This window comes from Leptonychotes weddellii, chromosome 1 (assembly GCF_054177405.1).
Source record: "Leptonychotes weddellii isolate Sample4059 chromosome 1, ASM5417740v2, whole genome shotgun sequence".
In the NCBI taxonomy this organism is placed as follows: domain Eukaryota; kingdom Metazoa; phylum Chordata; class Mammalia; order Carnivora; family Phocidae; genus Leptonychotes; species Leptonychotes weddellii.
Window position 1 is genome coordinate 144,931,821 of NC_138369.1, and position 19,352 is coordinate 144,951,172.

Genomic DNA, 19,352 nt, shown 5'->3' on the forward strand with positions numbered 1-19,352 from the left:
ACAAGCCGGGGGAGTGGGAGAGGGAGAAGCAGGCTTCCCGCAGAGCAGGGAGCCTGATGCGGGGCTCGATCCCAGGACCCTGGGATCATGACCTGAGCCGAAGGCAGACGCTTAACGACTGAGCCACCCAGGCGCCCCTGTGTGGTAATTTTTTTTTTGTGGCTCCAAACATACTGTTTACCTTCTAAATAAGATCCAGCCTACTGAGTAAGGTACCCAAGACCCACCTATCTGCTTACCTTATCTGCTCTATGTGTTCATCTTGATTCCTTGAACAAGCTCTTTGGTGTCATGGTTCACATAGAAAGAACATTAGTAAGTCACACTGGGGTAACTGCACACAATTACTTATGACAACGGTAATTGGCCTGTGGTCTTTGGCTGTTCCAGTCTTCACCCAGCTGTCCCAAGAGTTAAGGAAAATTTATTTAATCACAAGCATAACCTATTTATGATACACCTTGGAGGAAGCTTTGTACCATGCTTTTGCTCATGTCCTCTTTCCTGGGAAACTTCATCCTTTACCAGTTCCGTGGGGCCCTTCATCCCCTCCTCCCAACATTGCTTCTATTGTCAAAATATATACCGGTCTTTCAAGGCCTAACTCTGATGTAGCTCAAAACCTTTTCTGATTTCTTCCTCTAAAATTATTTTATTTTTTCCATGACATTTTATTTTACATTTTCTATAAAACTACAAATAATCTGTCTCATATTAGTTAATTCTTGTTACCTTTCCTTTCTCCCTTCAACCTTACTAGGTTGAAGAGTCTTCGATTTATGCTCCATCTCACATTTTAATATTCCTTAGCAGACAAGGTATAGCCTTTACATATTAGACATGGAATAAACATATTTTTGAGTTGAAGTGTTGGGTATCTCCTAAAAGTAATATGTTATATGTAGAATAATTAGATTGACAGTATTTCTAGCCATTTCTCTTTAAAAAGAAATGAGTCTTGATTTTCTTACATCATTTCTTCCAAAATCATTACATCACTGTTTTTCAAACTTTAGTGTACATAGAATAACCTAGAAGACTTGTCAAAACACAGATTGCTAGGCCCCAATCCCAAAATTTCTGATTTAATAGATGTGGGGTGATACCCAAAAGTAGCATTTCTTTTTCTTTTTTTTTAAAGATTTTTTATTTATTTATTTGACAGAGAGAGACACAGTGAAAGAGGGAACACAAGCAGGGGGAGTGGGAGAGGGAGGAGCAGGGAGCCCGATGCAGAGCTCAATCCCAGGACTGTGGGATCATGACCTGAGGCAGACGCTTAATGACTGATCCACCCAGGTGCCCCCCAAAGTAGCATTTCTAACAAGTGTGCTTCTTATACTGATGCTGTCAATTAAGGGATTACATTTTGGAATGCTGCATTAGGTTACAGATATACTTATCCTGCTTCAGGGAACCTTGTGAAAATATTTAGAAGGATATTGTTTTGCATATGTGTGACAAGATAGTATTGTTGGGGAATGCATTAAAACCAGAGGTTAGGCTTTCTGGCCTCAACCTTTCTTTGTTAGGGTGATACATAGAAAGTAATGATATTCCTTTGGGATTTACTCTTTTGCAAAAATACTCATACTTTCAATCTACAAATGTATAATACTGTGCTAAAGAAGATTCTCCTTGTGGTCTATGGATCAAGAAACATTCTTAGAGCCTTTGTATGTTCCTTATCATCCACTCAAAGCCAGAGCTCATCAAGTCTACATTATATTTGTGCCCAAGTTCTAGAGGGGAGAGAGAGAGAGGAAAAGGGCCGGGTTCATTGTCAGGCCTCAATGCCACCTTGAAAACTGGTGATTACAGCAAACATGGGCAGAGAGGAGAGTACAGCTATGAGTGAGAGAACATTCATGTTCCTGGTGCCACATGGTTTCCCTCTTATGCCTTGTGGAGTGTATTCTCCCTGTGCAGAACAGTCCAACGGTCCATTATTAAAGGCAGTGTAAAGCTGTGAATTTACTAGGGTTTTGTGGACAACACATGAAGTTGGCCATCATTTATAACACTGCTTTTGGGATAATGCATTCTGAGTTCCAAATAGCCAATTTGCAAATCAACTCAGGCAACACAGCCTATCTACAAATTGGGCACTGCTTGTATTGCAGTTTCTAGAGCGTATTTGTTCTACTCATTTCCTAAAATGGTCCATTTGTATACAGCAGGGCAAAATACAAGCAGGTGCTTAGTTTGTATAGAGGAACTGACAATTTCCTACAGCTAGACATTGTTTATTCACATAGTGTGGAGACAATGATAAAAAACGTTCTTGTGGTAGTTGCAGGTTTTTGTTCTGGATCAAGGGAAGGCTAAAGGCTATGTCTGTGTTGGCCAGCACTGCAGTGTGTCCAGTATTCTAAAGCTACTGTGTAAATAGTGGCCTCTCTGGTTTGTGTTGGCCGAACTAAGACCCTTAGGAAGGAAGGACTGGGACTAAAGGATTACCCTGGCTATGACCCGTGGGGTGGGGGGGGTTCCAAAAATAGTGACAAAGAGGGTTATGAGCTCTCATTTTTACCAAATTTTGTGTTACAATGATTGCACAGTGTCAACAATAATAGGTCAGTGAGAGGTTTTGAGCAGGGAATGTGGTAACTTTTCACCAGATGGGGTCCCCAGGAGGCCAACTCTGAGGCAGAGATTACCATGCAGGATGTTTGTGAAGGAGGGCTCTTAGGATTGGTATCTATAAGAAGGTGGGGAAGCAGGACTGAGCTGAGGGAAAAGATGGGCTGTGATACAGTCACCACAAAGCTTCCCTTGGCCAGCCCTGCTCTGATGTTGGAAAGACCTTTCAGAATTTTTTCTGGTGTAGGCCAATAGGATTGGCCTTTATCCCCCTGCACCCACCAGTTTTGGGATACAGGGGCACCCTCCAGAAAAAGGGTGTGACTTTGGCTGAGGAAATTCCCAGAGAGGAACACTACACTGAGCTGTGCAAAGGAGTAATAGCTTTATTTTCTGTAGATCAGATTTTCTTTAAGAACCTCCTTCTGTCTAGTTAGTGAGGAGGTAGAAATAAAACACCTGAATTTAGTCATTCAAATGCAATAATTTATGCAGGCTCTTAGGGTAACTTAGAGTCTTATTAGATGAAGTTCCAGTCCCTCGTGTTTTCTTTCCAGAACAATATTGGGGTGTATGGAGGTGGATGTGATCTGGCCTGCTGGTGCTAGGGAAGGACAGTGGGGGCCCCAGGAGGCATGGGCAGGCCCCAGTACTGCCTCCTCTCCTCTGCCAGCAATTTCTCACCTGCTGCTAAGGTTTGCGCAGGGCAGGTTGAGGTCTGTCTGCTCTGGCTCCATCATGTCTCCAAGGATTTTCCTGAAGACCCAGCTTCCCCTTGCCTTTGATGGCCCTGTGGGCCTCGGAGCAATCTGCTGGCAACTAATTTGATTTTTCAGCTCTGGTCTTCCCTCCTGCTTCCTGTCTCTGGGCCATTTGACCTCTCTTGCCAGCCAGCATTATTAGCTGCCTTCTGGGTCCCTCCACAGTGCATGTGGAGACCTCTACCTACTGTCCCTGTCTCTCAGGAGCTGAGGAGGCTCCCAGACAGTCAGGTGCAGGCCTCTGTGACCACCAACAACACTTCAGCTCTTCCCCTGGAATGGCCACCCCGCAAGCTGATCTGAGGATGGCCGATTACATCACCTCCCTATCTCAGACAGAAGTGAGGTCAAAGCATGCTGATTTTTGGCTTGATCCTCAGTCTTTCTTGAAAAAAGGTTTTATTTGCGTATAGCTGACACACAATGTTAAATTAGTTTCAGGGGTACAGCATAGTGACTCAGCAACTCTATATGTGATGCTGTGCTCACAAGTGTAGCCACGGTCTGTCACCAGGCCCACTATCACACTATTATTGACTGCATTCCCTATGCTCTGCCTTTTCTCCCCAGTGACTTACGCACTCCATCACTGGAAGCTGTGTTTCCCACTCGCCTTCACCTGTTTGTGTCCATCCCTCACCACACTCCCCACTGGCAGTCCCCAGTTCTCTGTATTTCTTTTGGACCCTCAGTTTCTCTAACGTGTCTCCTGCCTCGCCTGGAAGGGAGGGCAGGGCGAATGTTTGCTCTGTTTCTTTCTTCCTCTCACAGACTCCCCAGGGCTGCAGGGCCCAGCTCTTAGGTTCCTCCTCCTGGCTCACCACAGCTTTCTCCTTTCATCTCCTTCTCTTACAGAACAGCAATAGTGCAATTTCATATTGGGAGACAGGGAGAAGGTCGAAAGAGCCTTGCCTTAATACTGCCAGATGTTCTTTCTCTGTCAGCTATGGCACATGCAGTGAATCATTTGCATGGGTCTCTGCTCCTAGGTTTCTCCATGCAGTGCATTCTCACTGATATTTGCCTTGAATTTTTACTGATTTAGGCATCAGAATTAAACATTTTGCCAAAGTGGAGGAAAAGCCTTTCTAAAACTTTGCATATAGTTAAATTGCTAAATTCAATAATTTAAAAGAGTCCCTTGGCTGCTTGATTGTATGGTCAGAGTAATAAAAAAAAAGCTGTAGTTAAATTTCTCAGAAATTGAAATATTCATACCCTAAGCCATTTCTGATACAATTGTAATGGGTACTTTTAAGCCCACAGTATATGATCAGAAGTCTAAGAGGTCAAAAGAGCAATTTTAGATCATTAATATTAATGAGCACTTTAGTCATTCAATTTCCTTTAAAATCTCATCAGTGTGTAGTTTACTTTCATTTCCTACTGATAGCCCATTTCTAACATTTGACAGCTTACCAGTGTTCTTAGCAATCTTGTATTCTGAAGTGCTGTGTGGTTGACAGACTTGTTACTCATAGTGTCATCCATGGACCAGCAGACCTGCCATTGCCTGGAACTTGTTAGAAATGCAGAATCTCAGGCACATCCCAGACCTCCTGAATCTGAATTTGAAATTTAACAAGGTCCCCAGGGATTTCTCTGCACATTAAAGTCTGAGAAGCATTGGTCATCGACATTGGTGAAAACCCTCTAAAGAGACACCATCATTCACTCAGTATGTGTTAATAAACTCTTTATGGCAAATAATAAAAAGGAGTGGAATCAAGCCATCCCTCTGCACTCTGGTTCTTAAAATATTACTTTTCAAATCTGTGCCACTTCCTTCCCCCAGTTAAAATAGGGGCAGCTGTTCCCTTGGTGCACCTGGGTTATGCCTGGTCCGGGTTCAGTTAGGCTTCTGCCTCAGTCAAGCCAGCTGAGAGCAGCTGTGGCCTCGCTTCAAGTGAGCAGTTTCTTCAGGCCACCTGTTACAACAAGCGACCTCAGAACACTCCCAGCAATCTTGTCTCCAATCCTTTCCTCCCCCGGCCCCAGTAACAGCCCATAGTCATTGAAAGCAACATAAATTACTTGTCAAAAGTAAATATCTATGAAGAAATGCAGCTGTGTTGTATGGAAGGGACCTAATTGTACTGACTGGTTCCCTTCCTCCCCAATCAGTTAAAACCACAGGAGAGAGCAGTGGGACGATGGGTTATAAAACTCCCCGCAATCCCACCAGGAGGGGCCTCTACAGCCAAAGCAAAATGAACGTCTAAACAAAGATTCTGCTAATGTAGGCCAAGCCCAGAACTGTCAGGATAATTGAGGATAAGAGTTCCTTTGTTCTCCCTTCCCACTCCCTGCTATTTTCTCCTGTCTCAAACCTCCATTTAGCCTTATCCTCAGCAATTGCCCTACCTTTTTGGCATTCCAAGAATACTTCTCTGCATCTACCTCTTCCTGTGTACACCCACCCCTTCCTGCTCAATAGTCTTTTGTGACTTGGTTAACTCAAGTAGCTACACTGATTTGGAGTCATGCCTATAGTGCAGTTTTTTCATGACGGGACCAGAACCAGTAAACGGGCACACTTGTTAGCATGGAGCAGAGGTTTAGGGAGGCAAAAGGGCAGTGAGGGCAAAGAATCCAACGTGCCTGGTGATAAGTGGAAGCTTTTGGCCTTTATTAGAAAGGCCCAGAATGCTTGGGTGGTTCAGTCAGTTGAGCATCTGACTCTTGGTTTGGGCTCAGGTCATGATCTCAGGGTTGTGAGATGCAGCCCCGCCTCAGGCTCCACGCTTGGTGTGGAGCCTGCTTAAGATTCTCTCTCCCTCTCTTCCTCTGCCCCTCTCCCCCTCCCCTCAGAAAAAAAAGAAAGGCCCAGCAATGATAATAAATGAAGATAACAATAGCTGCATTTGAAGACCCGTGTCATGCTCAGTTACTTATTACAGAGCTTTGAGGCCCTATCATTATCATCATCACCATCATCAGTGCTTTAGGAAACTAAGGCTCTAAGAGATTAAAAAGAATTCCACAGTTAGTCAACTATGGCATCAGATTCACACCCAGGTTTGACTCCCAAGTCATTGCTCTTGTATAATGGTCTACTTCCCTTGTGGGCATCTTAGCAGATTGGCATAGTGTGAACACAGACATGTCGGCAACAAGATGATGCATGGAAATGCAGCCAGGTAGCCATGTGGTGGGCATTAGGAAAGTCTGGTTGGAAGTGATAGAACATCTGCTATGGGTTTAGGGTTCATGGGCAGGATTTGAACGCTGAAAGTATTGGCAAAAACCAAGTAGGGTCCAGTGTTAGGAGAATGAGGGCTCTTAGCAGTTATAAGTTGCAGGCCCTCTATCCAAGTAGAAGTAATCATCTGGAATAGAACATGGGGACTGAGTCCTAACAGCCAGTTACTAAGAAAAGCTAGGGAAAAGGATAAAGTGGGAACAACAAAGAAATGGGAAAAATGGATTTCATTTTCACTTGAGATATGGACCTGTGAATTGTGGAATTTGCTCTAATGGTTATAGAACTGGCCCCAGACCAGGGTGTAATGGAGTCTGAAGGTGGAGATTCAGACCAAGAGGGAACCTTCTGGGGCTTCCTTCTGTGTTAGTAGAAATTTAAGTGGAAATTACATAGAGTCAGACTCAATTTAAGTATAAAGAGGATCCTCTAAATCAGGACTCTGTGATGGAATAGAATGTTGCATAAAAGGTGTTATGCTTCCTCTCTCTAGGACTTTTGAAAATGTTTCCTTGCTTACTGGGCATTTAATGACTTCGGTTGCACTTCTTCACTCTTACTGTGACCCCAAAGCCCTTCTGATGTGCCCCCAATCTAACTCCTTGACCTCCCCTTTATCTATTTCACTCACTGTTGTCTGTCAGGGTTGCTCAAAGGAGGTGCTGATATTTTGGGTGGGAAAGTTCTTTCTGGAGCAGGACCACTTTGAATAGTGCTAGAAATTTAGCATCCTTGGCCCCTGTTTATGAACTAGCAGCAAGACCACCAGGCTATCATGTGACAATCAAAAGTGCCCCTCCACCTTTCTGATACTCCAGTGGAGACTCGCTCTGTGGCTTTTTGGTATTCCTTCACTTTAACATGCCAAGCTTATTCCCATGTCAGGGCTATCACATTTGCCTTGGATGTTGTTTTATTTTTTATTTTTAATTTAATTTTATGTTAAATTAAATGACATTTGGTAGTACTTCTCATTTTTCAGTCTCCATATCACTTTCTCCAGGAGCATGTCCCAACCCCCATTCTGAGCATTTATCATGATCTGGAATTACTTTCCTTTTTTTGCTTCTTTCTCTTTCTCTTTTTGTCTCCTATCACTAGAATGATATCTTTATGAGAAGAGGAACTTGTTCTTCACATTCATCCCTATATGTTGGCACTTTGAGTACCTGTAGATAGTAGGTCCTCGAGTATTTTTTGAGTTTTATGAATTAAAAAATTGAATTTTGAGTATTATGAAGGAACAGATGATCACTTTCTGAGATCCTATATAAGAGATTTCTTTTTTTAAAGTTTATTTATTTATTTTTAAGTAATTCTACATCCAACGTGGGGCTGAATCACAACCTCAAGATCAGGAATTGCATGCTCTTCCAACTGAGCCAGCCAGGCATCTCCTATATAAAAGATTTCTGCATAGCATAGAAAATTGGGTTCCCTGTCAACTGTAAGATCCTGCTGCATTCTTTTCTATAGCTTCTGGAGTGTTTGAAGAAGAAATTCTCCTTGGCTAGCCTCTAATGTCCCATTTACATTTATTTACCTGGAGATAAATGTGACTATGTAATTAACAGCATAATTAAGTCCCTCTTTTAATGATAAAAGAGATCTTTACCTCATCAAGACAAAACTGCAGGACATGGATTCATAAATATGACATCCAAAGATTGAACATACCCCAGTCCTTCCAGGATGGTTGGGAAGATAATGGAATCACTGGAGAGTCCTGAACAAGCATCTTGACATAAAATTAAATTAAAAATAAAAAATAAAACCCGCAAGAAATCATTCATCCCATTTTCGTTGTATATCCCCTGTATTCCTGGCATTCTGATGGCCCTGGGGGAATGGCAATTTTGGGGGATCATTTCACCCAGTTGCCAGTGAAATCAAGGATGGCCCCACAGGAGGCTTATTTGGTTCAAAAGCATGTCTGTCCTCCTACAACTTAGGCTTAGAGCGAACTGGAGTCTGGTTGGCCCATGAATACCATCGTTTGCAGGTACCAAAAGCCTTTTTGTAACCCAGGCCCCAGGGGTTTTTGAGGGTCAGTAGTTCCAGTGTTCTGAGCAGAGCATGGCTGAGGTTGTTTTATGTTTAGTCTGTGAATGTTTTCAATTCATGTACACATCTCCTTCCTGGGTCAAATGGCACCTGGTTTCAGAAATCAAACACTTCACAGACCTCAAACTCCTATTCCTACCCTGCTAGTCCTTCCTGATACTTTTAGTCCCACTCCCACCCTTCCCTCCTTTGCTGTGTTCCAAGGGTGTTGACCCTTGCAAATGACATTTCCCAGATCTCTTGCCAACTAGTTTCAGTTGGGTTACGCCAGTGTGAGGCACTGGAGTAGACTGGAGAGCAGAAGGAGGGAGCCCCTGCAGGTTTTCCCTTCTCCCTGCATCAGTGTCCAGCGCTGGCTATGTCTCCTCTCTAGACAGCTCTTGCTAGGTGACCTCTACCCTGAGCTCCTGTAACACCATTTGTGAGGGTAAACCTAACATGTCGGCTGGGCTGGGCTGTGGTGCCCAGTTGTTAGGTCACACACTAGATGTGGCTGTGAAGGTAGTTGTGGATGTAATTAACATGTACCATCAATTGACTTGAAGTAAAGCAGATTGCCCTTCATAATGTGAGTGGGCAAAGACTGAGATTTCTCTAAGAAGAAGCAATTCTGCCTGTGATTTTACAGGCTGCCAGCCAGCACTAAAATTTCCAACTTGCCAACCCTAACAGTCACGTGAGCTAGTTCCTTACAATCTCTCTCTCTTTTCCTTTTCCTTCTCTCCCTCCCTCCTAGGTTCTGTTTCTCTGTAGAACCCTGGCTAATACACTACTTCTTCCCATTATCTTCCCTTCCTTATGGGTCTTAGTGGCTTTCTAGAACTGGTATTTCTAGAACTGCCTCACTCTCCACTGAAAGCTCTTTAGTGCTTCCAGCTCCTTTGTGAACCAGTTCCCCGCATTCAGTTTTCTCTTTTGAAGTACAGTGTGGGTTTTCCTAACTGAATTCAACTTTATTCTAAGGAAGCTTCTCAAGTCATTCAGAACTTAAAGTACCCTTCTCTTAGGACAGGTAGCCCTGTTCCTTTAGCACCTAAATAAAAAGGGATACCACTGAAAACCTTAGAAAAAAGAGGAGACCATATTACTATGCCATTCTCTGCTATTGCTTAGTGAAAAAATAACACTTCGGAAAGAAAAAATATTATTGAGTGTGGCAGCCCTTTGGTTGACCAGGTCACTGAAGGAGTGAGTGACTTTGGGTATGGGTGTCCGTGAGGGTGGGGAGAGGGAAGGTAGGTGGGTGAAGCTGTGACTGAGTGTGAGAGAGGGAGGGTGAAATGGGGTAGGTGGGATTCAGTGTGAGGGAGTGGCACTGGGTGTTTGTGTATGAGTCAGTAGGACTCAGCATGGGAACTTGTGTGTAGTGGGACTTGGTAGTATGTGTATGTGTGTATTGTGTGTATGTGTGACTTGATACGTGTGCCCACATGCATGGGACTCCAAGTGAGTGTGGGTGAGTGCATGTGTGAATGGGGCTGGGAATTTCTGTACCTGAGTGCAGGGACTAGGTGTGAGTGTATGAGTAAACTTGTGCTATGGACTGAATATTTGTGTCCCCACCCCTGCCCCCAGAAATTCATATGTTGAAACTTAACCCTTGATGTGATGGTGGGTTCTTTAGGAGATGCTTCATCTCTCATGAATGGATTAGTGTTCCTGTAAAAGAGACTCCAGAGAGCTCCCTCACCTTTCTACCATGTGAGGATACAGCAAAAGACATCTTTTATGAACCAGGAAGAGGACTCTTACCGGACACCCAATCTGCTGGCATCTTGATTTTGGACTTCCAGCTTCCAGAACTGTGAGAAGTAAATGTTTATTGTTATTAATTCACTGAGTTTATGGTATATTGTTGTGGAGCCTGGACAGACAAAGAAAGCTTGCATATGATGGGGAAAGTCTGCATGAGTGCTGCAGGTGAGCAAGTGTGAGTGCATGCAGAGGAGAGAAGCTCTGTTAATGAGGTTGGGTGAGTGTGACAGCAAATGACAGAGTGAGTAGGATAGAGTGGGACCAGGTGTGAGTAGGACTGTGTTAGACTAGGTATGAGTGTGACTGCATGGGACTAGGTGTGAGTGTGACTTTGTGGGACTACGTGTGAGTGGAACTGCATGTGACTAGGTGTGAGTGGGACTAGGTGTCACTAGGTGTGAACTGGAACATTTTGTGACAGGGTATAGCTGGGGGTATGAATATGAAGAGTATCAATGGCCCTGAGTATGAATGTGGCTCCATCCTGAGTGTGCAGGATGGTGAGTTTATGAGGGAGAGGGACCAGTGACTGTGTGACTGAGTGAGCTGACTAGCCTGAGTGTGAGTGTGGGGGGCTGAGTGGGACTGAGCAAGACTGAATGGAAGTCAGTGGGCTGACTAGTTGTACGTGTGAAGGAGTACGAGTAGGATGCTATGGCAGTGAGCAGGAATGTGAATGAATGGGGCTGCTGTAGATGATTATATGAGTAAGCATGAGCGGGGCTGAGTGATTGTAAATGGCAGGACTGGATGTGAGTGAGTGAGTGTATAAAACCAAGGGCCTGGGGGTGGCTGCTTATGAGGGTGAGTGAGCATGTGCCGCTGTGTGTGTTGAATGGGACTGAGTGTGTCGGTCCACATACTGGTACCTCTGGGAGTCAGACAAGGGAGTGGACTGAAATCAAGTAGGCATTTGAGGATTAGGGGACACAGTGAAGTTAGAATCCAATGCAAGGAAGTCACTAACTTGGCAGGAGCAAAGAGAGCATAATTATTGTAGAATAAGTCAAGGAAAGGAATAATAAAAAAAAAAATCATGAGAACAGTAGGGCTGGGTGAGAGAATAAGGTCATCCTCTACCCAGCAGCATCAGCACTTGCACCCCATCAGGATAGAAACCAAGCAAACACCTGGGTAGTAGACATGACCTGCCAGCTATAGGGAGAAACCCACTTAGATGCTTCTTGATAGAGCACAGACGAATTCCAGGCTGTGGGTCATTTCAGTGCTCATTGATGAGACCAGGAAGATGGTTGCAGCCCAGTGAGGAGGGAGATGAAGTCCTGACAAAAGAATTAAATTGTTTAGTTAATCGAGCTTTTTATTTTCTCCCTTCTCACTTCCAGCATCCATACAGACTTCAAAAGTTTCATTCAACGCAGGAATCTCAACACACACATCAAAGAGGTTTGATGAGGCAGGCTGGTCTTGTCAGCATTGCCTTTATCCCATCTCTGGGCAGCGTGAATCCCGTTATGTTCTGTGCCTCTCCTGCCCTGCTCTCTTTCTTTCAGGTTCATTTCTGTTACAGAGCTAATTTCTTACAGTTAAAAGTGCTTCTTGGTTTCAGTTAAGCAAACAAATAAATTAAATTGAAAGTCTGGGTCATAGCCACATGTCAGGTTTGTTTGCAGTTAAGTTATATAATAAATTATTTAGAGGGAAGTTGTGTCTCTCATATATAAATAACCAAATATTGATATGGCCACTAGATAACATTTCTGTTGAAACCAAGGAATATAATATACGATAATTTCTAGATGATAAATCAAGGGTTTGTTACCTAAGTTCTAAGGACATATGAACTAAGGTCCAAGAACTCCCTGAAATTATATGCATCAATATGAATATGCATTTTTCTGGATGAAACATCCATAACGTGCATTAAAGTCTCAGAGGGAGGCTTTTGACCCCCAAGGTTATGAACTACGTTTTAGAGATTACCACCATAAAGACATTCAGTTTCATTGTGGGAATTCTGTCTTTGTGATTTCACTAAAGCTGTTCCTGCTGCTTTGACTAGTGCTTGTTCTGTCTGAGCCTTAACCTTCAGTGGGTTGCTATTATTAGAAATATTTGCAATCCTTAAAGTCAACATTAAAGGTAGACAAAAGAGGGAATTTGCCATCTATTTACACTAACAACAATATAAATAAATTCAGCTTGTGTAATTATTATATATACAATTGTATATATACATATATATATATATGTATATATAGTTGTACCAGTTTCCATGGCAACTGCTTCTTTAAAATATTCTACTCTTATAATACTTAGGTTTATTAATTTGATTACCTTATTCTCAGGTATTGGCATACCCATAATTTTGTTCGTTTTACATAATATTCTTTCAAAAATGAGAAAAAACTTTCTTTGACTATTTCTTTTTATCTGTCTTATGATGACCAAGAAGGAGTTGCATCTAATTTTAATAGGACATATAGGGTAGATCCAGATTTTGTGGGAGCTGAAGCTTATAACAGCTTTAGGCCCCTCTTTAAGGAAAATAGTAAGTATTATGAATACAGCAATGCTAGGGATTTTCTCTGGGCCTTGGGCAAATGAGAGGTCCTGAAGTTTAGGCTTAATTAGCATCGCTGCATGTGAATACATGCACAGGGGGAACAGATCTATTTAACTTTTTCATGTTGGGGTCAGGGATTAACTTTGGCTATTTTACTTCAATTTGAAAATAAGTCTACCCTTAAGAAGAGAGCTACCTGGTCAAATCATTTGTTCAGTGTTAGCTTGAGGGATTTATACAAATTTAGGCTATGCCTGAATCCACAAGAATTCAAGTACCACAAACATCTAATACCAAATGGGCAGCTAAGAGGAGAACTGATTCAGTTTACAAGTTCAAAAAAAAAGGGAAAACTGACTCTAGAAACTTGTTCTTTGAAGATGCTCAGAGAAGTGTCCTGGTTTAGAAAGAAAAAAAACACAAAAAAGAAGCTTTGTTCTAAAAGGCAAGTTTTTGGTCTAGGAAGAGGGTTGCTTCATAGTCATTGGCTCTGAATAAATTAGTAAGGAGAAACCAGTGTTATCATAGAGCTATCAGTGGGACTTAGTTGTTGCAAAAATCATGGTGAATGGGATGATAGAACAAGAGAGATTGGAAGGAATTACATGGAAAAAAATGTTTTATACAAACAGCATTGGTATGAGCATACAAACACAATTTCCAAATGTGCTCTTAATAGTTTCATTTGATAATTAATTTGTAGGCTGCTAACAATTCTGAATTTATTGAAGAAATAATCTCATTGCAGCAAAATAAAGCTTGTCTGGCTTTGGGGAGCAACAGGCTTAGGAGAAAAACTTGTAAAGAAATTCTTACTATAAGGTCAAGGTCAAAACATTGCATTTCTTCTGCTTCACTGCATAATGTAAAGATGTCTGGAAAGGAGCCAATCAATTAAAAATATAGCTAGAGGGAATTGTTCAGGGAGAAGGCTTGTGGCAGTAGCAGCCCATGAAAACATTCCCTTCTCTTTCTGTCTTCCCAAGTGAAGAATAAATCCTGATTAGCCCTTTATTAAAGAAGGGTACTCATTTGCCAGTGAAATGTAGAACTTGCATCTCCCGAACATGGTATCCAATTATCCTTATAGAAAATAATTTTATTTTTCTGTTAACGCTTTAAAAACATGATGTTTCCTTGCGTGTGATTATTCTTTTAGTGTGTACAAATAACCCCATTTAGAGTAATATTTAAACTCTGCTTTGGATTTCTTGAGAGTTTCTGGTTTGATTAGGACATGTGAGTCGATAAAGTAAGATGTTAGTATGGTGACATAGAAAGAATACACAAAGGGTGGTCCCCACACAGGACTTATAAAACTTGAAAATATATCATACATAGTTGTGAGTCTAATCAGTATAATATATGTGGTAGTCATTAACAAAATTCTCCCAGTGTGTCTGTCTCTTCACCTTTTGGGTACATGGTACGATTGAATTCCCTAATTCTGCGGTCCTTTTATGTTTAGGTTTGGGCCACGTGAGTAGTTCTAGCTAAATATTTATGAGCAAAGATGACATTTGTTATTCTGGCTGATTGCAAGGCATTTTGCTCTGTGATGTTTGAAATGGTGGCAGTTCTGTGAGTCTGTGTTTCTGAATGGCTAAGAAGAGCAGAACGCCTGGTTAAGCTGTTATGGATATGTAACATAAGAAATAAATCTTTTCTCTTTAAATCATTAAAAATTTGGGGTTGTTTGTTATCACAGCATACCTGAGCCTACTCAGACTTCTGTAATTATCGTAAGGGCAGATTTGGGGACAATTTACCAAAAGTATAATTCTGGTGACTTAGGTTGGAGAAAAATCTCATTTGATACTTGGAGCTGCCATCTCTAGAAATAAAGGTCAATTGTTTCCATTTTTACAGATTGTACTTTGTTTTTTGACTAGGACTCCACAGAGTTTATTGTACTGTGAAAATTTTAGGACCTTAAGCTGCATAAATCACTTGGAAAATTCATTTTTGCCTCTAGAGTTGTTCATGGACTGTTTTCAGTAGTAGAAACCAGTTCCCACTGCCTAGGATACCCCATTAAGCAATGCTACTTTTTTTTCTTAGCAAAGTTGAAGCTTCAACTAAACATAACCTTGATTTATAATATATATTAATTTGATGCAAAAATTGATAGATTTATTTTGGGGGGTCTGTCATTAAACATATTTTATTGATGTAGAATTTTACAGCCACAGATATGATCAAGGGTTGGGGGATGCCTAAAAATGCTGAGTTTGTTGGCAGGGTCTAGATGACTCTTAATTTCCAAAAGAATGTCACTTTTTTGAAGCAGGAGCCAAATGTTGTATTGTTTTAGCCAAGCTTCTTGAAAGATTAGCCTATAATTTCCTTCCCTGCTTTCTGGCATTTTTACTCACTGTTGTAAAGTTTTAGTCACCATCTCTTCGCTAAGCCTGCTCTGGAAAAGGTCTCTAATTTGCTCCAAATCACCAAGATCTTTTAACACATTTCAGACTCATTATTTTGATTTCTTTGCAAGCTTTTGATACTGACCCATCGTTTCCTTCTTAAAACTCTTTGCTCCCTTGTTCCTTGATACCACTCTAGCTTGGAGTTTCTATTTGTCTCTGTATTAAAGCTCAGTCATGGGCACAAGAACTATACTGAAAATATTCTCCTGCTGCTGCTTTGATTAGGACCCTCTATGGGACTCCTTCATTCAGCAAATGAAGCAGAATTCATGATCTTCCCCTCCCCAAGTGTCTCCACCTTAAAGTCTGTTCTTTCTTTTTTATTTCCATTCTTGATGAATGAAACTTCCATCTGTTGAGCTATTAAACCAGAATCATGGGAGTCATTATTGATGCTTCATATATGTGTTAAATCCTATTGTTTCAATTGCCTAAATATCTCTGGAATTTATCTCTGTGTTTTTGGTAAAGGTACCATATTTCTGTCTTTTTTTTTTTCATGAATTGATATAGCAGCTTCCTAACCAGTTCAATTCCCCCTTGTCTTAGTTTTCTGATTTATCTTCCACAGGGCATTCATAATGATCCTTCCAAAGACAAATCAGAACATTTCACTCCTTTCAGCAAAACCCATCAGTGGTTCTCCTTTGATTTAGAATTATACTCCAAATTGTTTATGTGGCACATGTGCCCCTTAGAAATATTAGCTCCCTCCGTTTTTGTTTTCTGCTTGTCTCCTTTATGTACACTCCGGAACTCTGGAATTCTTTAGGTCTCCAAATATCTATATTTTCTTTTACCTTTCAATGAGGTTGTTCCATCTGCTTATAATAGGATAGTCAACTGTTCCAGTGTGTTCAGAATTTACCTAGGTTTAGCCCTGAAGTCTCCTCTTTGCCAGGTAGCCCCTCAGCCTCAGGCAAATAAGGATGGTTTATCACTGTAGCTCAGAGTACTACTTTCCCTTCAGTTTTCCTGATTTGTTCTTCAAGAGTGCTTATATTGACTTCTTCTAAAATCCTGTTTCAACTCAATTTTTCCTGTGGGCTGAAATTTATCTGTAGGGATTACCGTGGTCTACTTTAATGTGGTCCTGCTACATTTTGTGCTCTTTGAAGAGAGACAACTTTGTTTTGTTCATCTCTGCATCTTTATCTCAGACATGTCTAACACAGTGTTTAGCACATGGTAGGCCACTGATAAAGATTCCTTGTACTGTATTAGAAAAAACTCACGGCATCTATCTTAATGCTCTAGTGACTATCGTAAATACTTTGCCAATACTGAGCCAATTATATTAGTCAAATGTTTCTGTTGTTTTCACTTTGAAATAAAATGTGTTAATTTTCCACATCTAATTAACTGCCATTATTTAACTCAAAAGTAGTGATGATTTTTCTTATTCTTTTAGTAGATCCACCATCATATATTTAACACTCATTAGAACATCTCTCCCCTGTTTCTTTTGTCCCCAAAGATTTGGAGATGTTTGGAATACTTCAGTGTATTTTCAAAAAAGGATTTCTTAGAGCACCTAATTATGGCCAAAAATGTACTAGGTACTGTGAAATACTAGGTATAAACCAAGGAAATTTGACTTCTGTTTTCCAGAAATTTACAATCCAGCTGGGAGGTAAGTGTGTAGAATTAACCACAGAATATTTTCTTAAGAATTTCATTTGGCACATGAATCTGAGAACTAAAGATCGAAATTATGGATATACAATCTGCTGTCCTGAGGATCTCTTCCTATAACATATAAAATGTGCAGCTGATAGAGATGGATAGAGTGGGGTATTAGGAAAAACCCCTACCTTACCTCCTATGTTTCTCCTTCACTCTTACACAACTACCACACTGACCACACTTCTGGTCCTAAAATATGTGGGGTTTTCCCCCACCAGGCAATTTTCTACAACACCATCAGGGCACCCTGCAACTTAATTCTGACACTATCTACCCAGGGATGGCATCATATCCCACAGGTTAAGGGCTCAGTCCCACAAGACTGTTTCCATCCTGCTTCAGATGCCAAGTGCAAGTTCAAGTTGTCACCTGTGCTTTCTGACTCATAGGCTATAAACCAGAGGTTTCCATTACCTCCTTCCCAGGTTTGATTAATTTGCTAGACTAGGTCTGGGAGGGTCCCAAGCACAGGAGCTTCTGTCCTTGTGGAATTGGGGTGTACCTTCCTGGTACATCGACATGTTCACCAACTGGAAAACGCTCTGAACCCCCATACTATTGGAATTTTTAAAAAAAAGTCTTTATTTATTTATTTTAGAGAGTGAGAGAGTGTGCACGCATGCACACACACACACATACACACATGTGCATGCAAGCAGCGGGAGGAGGAGACGAGGAGGGAGAGGGATAAGCAGATTTCTCGCTAAGCGCAGACCCCAGTGCAGGGCTCAGGGCTCTATCTCATGACCCTGAGATATGACTTGTGCCAAAACCAACAGTCAGATGCTTAACCGACTGAGCCACCCAGGCACCTTACTATTGGGATTTTTATGGAGGCTTCGTTATATAGGCTCATCAGTTATTAACTCCATTACCAGCTCTTTCCCCTCCTAGAGAATGAGGGGTTGGGGGTGAAAATTCTAAGCTTCTAGTCATGGTGTGGTTTTTCCAGTGACCAGTTCCCATCTGGGAGCCATCCAGAATCTGATCAGAACCAAAGACATTTGCATCACCCAGGAAACTAAAGGCTTTTATGAACCCCGAATCAGGAACTGGGATCAAAGACCAAATATTAGGAAAAAAGGATGCTCCTGGTACTTCTGTCACAAGAAATTACTAGGGTTTTAGGAGCTCTGCGGCAGGAGGGAGAGGCAGAGACCATTGTATGCATTTTTTATTATCTTGTAGGTATTTAACTTCTTAGTTATCAAACACAACCCAAAAAGGCGTACTATCTGAAATACACAACAGAATCTTTCTCTTTTCCTTTCATTGATTTGTTTTAAATTTTAACTATCCTATTTTTAATTTAATTTTTTTTTTTTTTTTTTAGATTTTATTTATTTATTGGACAGAGAGAGACAAAGCGAGAGAAGGAACACAAGCAGGGGGAGAGGGAGAGGGAGAAGCAGGCTTCCCGCAGAGCAGGGAGCCCGATGCGGGGCTTGATCCCAGGACTCTGGGATCATGACCTGAGCCAAAGGTAGACGCTTAATGACTGAGCCACCCAGGTGCCCCTACTATTTTTAATTTTAAAGAACTTCTTGTCTCCCATTGTTCCTTTTCAGTGGCACTCTTTGTTATTAATATAAACTCATTTCTCAGAAAATGTTAATGATAGGTTTTTAAAAACACTTTATTCTATCCTGCACTGTCTTTGTTGTCTCTGTAGTCATACTTTGCTCTGTTTATTTTTCCTGTTAGAGGATTCTCTCAAGGCTGGTGTTACTTGGCTGTTTAATATTAAGAGTGAGGCAATAGAAAGCTGATTGAAAGCCTTGGGTTGGGGTGACTTATCTGCTGATGGCTTATTCTGAGAGGACTCAGCCTTTTCATTAGGAGCCTTCCAATTTGTGGTGTCTTCTCTTTGGGACTATTGGATTTTTTGGGAGGGGCATGGAGGAATCCTCTAATATATTGCCCTGGGTGAGGATTTAAGCCCAGCCTGTGGCATTCTAGAAGAAGGGGGCTGGGGATTACTATTCACTGTGAAATTTCACTTCTACCTGTTGTCTGTTCCATGTTGCCCACCTCCTACACCTTAGCTATGTCTGAAGCATTCAGGGTTGATTTCTCCAGGTAATAAGCCTCTCATCTTTTAGGGAGGGTGGTAGGAGAGATGGTGGTGGTGCAGATAACCACCAGGTTGGCAGGGGTGGCTGGGAAAGGCCTGTGGATCCAACCTCTTCATATATAAACTTCCTTTGAATTTGTCCTTTCTGGTCACTATAAACGCAATAGAAGGTGTTGTTGGCATCGCCACCTCTGCAGAACACAGCCTGTGGATGAACTGGAAATGAGCCTTCTTTAGGAATTCTGGAAAAAATCACGTAGCCAAACTACCC

General features: G+C 41.6%; 1 long non-coding RNA gene across 1 annotated transcript in view; it reads left to right on the forward strand.

Annotated features, from left to right (window-relative positions):
* LOC115940049 (uncharacterized) overlaps positions 1-19,352 on the forward strand; it is an 80,989-nt gene that overhangs the window by 49,122 nt on the left and 12,515 nt on the right. The window contains exon 3 of the long non-coding RNA XR_014138412.1: positions 10,235-10,421. This is a non-coding gene — a long non-coding RNA (uncharacterized LOC115940049). The remainder of the gene's footprint in view (positions 1-10,234; positions 10,422-19,352) is intronic.